Source organism: Vicia villosa, unplaced genomic scaffold (assembly GCF_029867415.1).
Source record: "Vicia villosa cultivar HV-30 ecotype Madison, WI unplaced genomic scaffold, Vvil1.0 ctg.000278F_1_1, whole genome shotgun sequence".
In the NCBI taxonomy this organism is placed as follows: domain Eukaryota; kingdom Viridiplantae; phylum Streptophyta; class Magnoliopsida; order Fabales; family Fabaceae; genus Vicia; species Vicia villosa.
Window position 1 is genome coordinate 898,764 of NW_026705117.1, and position 5,077 is coordinate 903,840.

The following is a 5,077-nucleotide window of genomic DNA, read 5'->3' on the forward strand; positions in this document are numbered from 1 at the left end:
AAAAATCAACAAATTCCCTGTTTAAACTCATTGATATGATAATAATAAAAGCACCTCTCCTTCTCAAGGTTCTTGTGCTCAGTTGTATCCCTGAGGGTTGGTGTTTCAGTTGGTGTTTTGAGCTTTCCTTACAAAAGATAGCTTTTCTAAGTTTGATGACCTTGCAAGGTTCTTCCATGTTTGATTGCAAATACTTCTCCAACATCTATGCTTGGGGCTCCCGATTGAGGGATAAGCAAGACGTACTCTTATCTTGAGCATTGCATCACTCGCATTGCTCGAATCCCTAAAGTAAGACAAAAATTTACAACTCTTGGGTAACTTCGTTGGAGTTTTCTTTTGAAGTAATCTGAAGTGTTTGGAAGGAACGGTATAAAGTATTCGAGAGCAATAAGTCCAGACGGAGTCAAGCCTCCACAACTATGGCAATCATCAATTCATTTCTGCATTTTCATTTGTAATTTTCCTTGTTTTGTTAAATGTTTCTTCCATGTAAAACTTGTTTGTTTTTAATAAAAATAAAAATGCACTGCATATGCTAGTTTCGAATTAATCCATTCGTGTTCACTCATATCTTTATGTCTATCGATATCAAACTCTTGACTAAAGCAAAAAACATCAAAAGGAGAATGATAAAAAAATATAATAAAAACGCAAAATCTCTAATTGTGTGCTTTTGAATAAAACCCCGCTGAGGATGTACAGGCATTGTTTCAAATCCCCAAACACCGGAGATATAAGGGAGATAGACCCTCGTTAACCCCTTTGAGCCCTGAAGTAGGAGTTTCTTTTCTATACCAAAAAACCCTCACATTTAACCCAGGGGCAGGGTAGCGTTCAATTAACCTGATCGAGCAATCAAAATTCATCAGGAGTGTACATCGGAGGATACAACAATGGTTATCTTTTAAAAGGTTGAGGAAATTCAATACCACAATGGTAATCCATCATCAATAAAAGAATGAGGCAGTCACAATCACCTCCAACAAATCAGAGATTCAGGATCACACGACTTGTTCAAAAAAAAAAGAAGGTGAATCAAAAAAAGAAAGAAAGAAAAGCCCGCTAAGTCAACAACTTGAAAACAAGTGACTTAGGCAAAAATTAGGGCATCCCGCTGGACTCCAAAATAAAATTCAAAAGAATTTGTCCAGGCAAAAGTTAGGGAAACAAAAAAGGCAGAAGCGAAAAACGAGGATTACAAAACAAAGATCCTCATTATAAAAACAAAGTCGTGTGATCAGACACCAAATTGAGAGGTAAATGGCTATCGTGTCCAAGAAATTCAGTGATTCCTCAATCATCTCAAACTCCTATTGAAGGATGAACGCCCGTATCGGGTTAAGTTGAATTTAGGACTAGAGAACATTGCGGAGAATGGGTGGGTTAGGTTAGACTTTGAGCCTTAAATCCTTTGTTTCTGAAAACCGTGAACCAGGCCGCGTTTCAACCCTTAAAAGACCTAATTGAAGCTGGGTTTATTTCAAGAGTATACTATACCAAGTTGCGTAAAACTGACTCCTTGATGTTTGCTTACCATTTATGTTGATATCGATATGACAAATAATTCAAACACTGAATGTCACAACATCATTTCAATAAAATTTGATTTCGAAGCTAGCATAAACATTGCATTAGGATTATCATCTTCAAAACAATCATCTTTTACTTATAAATAAACACTTGACATCAAGGAAGATCTAACAATGAACAACTGCAGAAAAAGTTGATCGATCCCATGAGCCATTCACTTCAAAAGGCTGATCACTCCGAGGGGCAAGTTGTGTGAAGACTTTGTCAACTTAGGCATCCATTCACCGTTGGTCAATCTGGGGCAATCAAGTCGAGGAATCTCTCTTGAGTTCATCCAATCTGGGGCAGTTACGTCGAGATTCGACAAATCTCTCCAAGGATCCCTTGGGGAAAATTCCTTCGAAGTTCACGAAGCTTGGGGCACAACCTTCTGAGTTTTATTGTATCTCCCCGATCATAGGAGTTTATTTCTCCTGGAACTTTGGCCTCTCCCCAAGCACATGAGTCTATTTCTCATGAGAGTTGTTCCACTTCCCAAACCTGGTCTCCTTATCTGGATTTCTCATCCCAACATGGTGAATCGAGGGAATCTCCTCAGTCTCACCATCCCCAAGCGGTTCAAGGTGTAGGGAAAGTCAAATGAAGTCACTTCTTCCCCAACGAAGCTACATTCCAACCCTCAGTGCAGTTTCTAATGATCTTTGGTACTGTAGGGTTTCCAACACTGATTCATATTGGCATCTCAAGACAACGAGCAGCGGACCCCAATGATCCTGCTTCTCTATCTCACCGAGGCCTTTATTTGGCACTTTGCATACAGTTTTCATCGCATATAACATTGCATCCTCAGAAGCGTAGCATATCCATCAAAATGGAGCATTACGCCATAGAAAAGTTCAAACATGCATCAATGCATAAGCCAGTTCGCATGTGCCCAAAAGGTACGAAGTAATATATATCCCCCAGAAGAAGTCTCGTTTTCTCTCTCCAATGTGGATCGGACACAATGTCTTTCTTTGTCAGAATCCTTGTCTCCGAGGTTATTTCCCGTGTGCTGCGTGCAGATTAGAGTGTGAATGAGGGTGGGCATTCAACCCATCTCATTTTTCAATCGTTTGAATAACCATACTTGGTGTGTGACAATTCGAATAATTGCCACTCTTGAAGAGTTACACCCCGCCTTTGGCCTGAGGGATCAATGTAATTCTTATGCTTCGCAAGCATCAACATCTTCGTGATTCTTCAATGTCTACCAATGTCTTTTTATCGAGTCTAGTCGTCACTAGTCTCTGTGGTCCCCTTCCCTCATGCGGACAAAATTTCAGGTCCAACCCCGCGTTGTGAGTCCTTTGCCTTCCGTTCTGGCAAACCCTTTCAAAACCAGTTCCCGTCCTGGTAACCATCTTTCCAAACCCAGTTCCCGTCCTGGTAATCACTTTCAAAGCCCAATTGCCGCCTTGGCAAACCTTTTTTTCAAAGCCCAATTCCCGCCTTGGCAAATCTTTTTTTCAAAGCCCAATTCCCGCCTTGGCAAACCTTTTTTTCAAAGCCCAATTCCCGCCTTGGCAAATCTTTTTTCAAAGCCCAATTCCCGCCTTGGCAAACCTTTTTCAAAGTCCAGTCCCCGCCCTGGCAAATCCTTTCCACCATTTTAAACCCTCACTTACGGTGAAGTCAGTTCTCGCCTGACAACAACCATTACATACCATAAACTTTTCCATCAGAAAAAAGAAAAAACAAAATTCTCTTTCCCCAGCAGATATCAAAACAAAAATAAGGAGAACACTTACACCATCCTCTTTTTAGGACAAATTTCTGGTCTCGGTATTTAATCTTCTTCTACCTCGAATGTTCGAAAGGCTAACGCCAATCTCACCTTCAGGTATAAGACGATTAAATAGGGGCAGCTGTCATACCCCAAATTTGTCCTACCCCTTTATTTCTAACTGGCTTAGGCTTATCATTTCATCTGCATACTCTCCATCAGGTCATTTAACATAACATGCACCATTAATCAATAAATATGGCACGGGACAAAAGATCTTGAAGGGTTAGGGTTTATTGGTACTGTGAGACTTCTTATCTTCAAGGTGTTTACATCAATCAAGTTGGAGCTGAGGTTTCTAAGTTTTTCTGTTGAAATTATAAAACAGGGGTTTATTTCCCTATGAATGAGTCTGGTCTTACAATCATCATGGACTGCTTCTCAACACTTGAGTTACTAATGACTTGATCATACATTTCACGCTTAGCCTTTTTGCTACTCATGGAACAGGGCATTTGGATCAATATCTCAACATGTTGCGATGATTATGGCATTAAGGTTTTGTGTGGTGTTTGCTTGGGATACAAATTATCTTGGTTTAACTGTTGATTGCTTGGATTTCTTAATAAAGAGTGTAGAAGAAGTATTGCAAAAGTACTCAGTTGATTAAAGGTTGACTTTTGTTAACCAATTCACTTTGGCTTCCTCATTGGAATTTGACAATTATTTCATCCATATTCAGGAATTCATTCAAAAAGAAAAGTTACGTTCAAAAACAAATACCAAAATTAAAGAAGCTTGGAGTTCAAAGTTTGGTCACCAAAGTTATAACAAAACTGATACTTTGCAGTGGGAGAAAAGTCTAACCAAAATTCTGCATAAAAGTATATTACAAAAAAAAAGAGGTTCATTACAACTTTGAATTGCCAATTGCGTTATACTTAATCAGCACGATGAATTCCTTGATACGTTCTACAACAAGCATGTACCAAGAATACACTCCTATTTTGGAACCTTGTGTCGATGTTCGTCACCGAACTACATTCGCTGGATCTTCTCACGAAGTTCATAAATCTAAAGTCCTAATTCTTTGTATGATCGTAATGCTGAATGGAAGTCAAAAGGATGTGATTCACTAGTTGGGGTTGTTGATGAGCACATTGATGTATCTGAAACCAAAAGGAAACGACGCCGATTCAGGAAATAAGAGAAGAAATGAAAGTCCACAGAGTTCAATTAACGAAACCATACCTTCAATTACAATCCAAACTGCTGCTTACTTTAACAGACCAAACTCAACCTCCCTGCATAACATAAATAAAACTCAGCAACTAACATAACCAATATTCATAATAGAAAAACCATAAATAACAATCTCTAACCACCTTTACTAACAGCCAACAAACTTACTAACAGAATTCCCAACCGATTCTAATACATAACAGATTTCTAACAGCCATTTCTAATATAACCAACTAACAGATTATCCCAACTGAATTAACAGAATCAGAGAGAATCAGATAACAGAAATTCAGAGGAGAAACTAACCTGTAAAACTATATATAACAGAACCTCCCACCATTGTTCAGGCTACACACACCATTTTTCACCTCATCACCTTCATTCAGATTCATCATCTTTGATTCTTCACATCATTTCCACCCTTTCAATCATCTTCATCTACTACACCATCCTTCATCACCTTCAATTTCACTCCACACTCTCAATCTTCTCCATTGAAAACCTCTCTCTCTCTCTCTGAACCTTCATCATTCATCA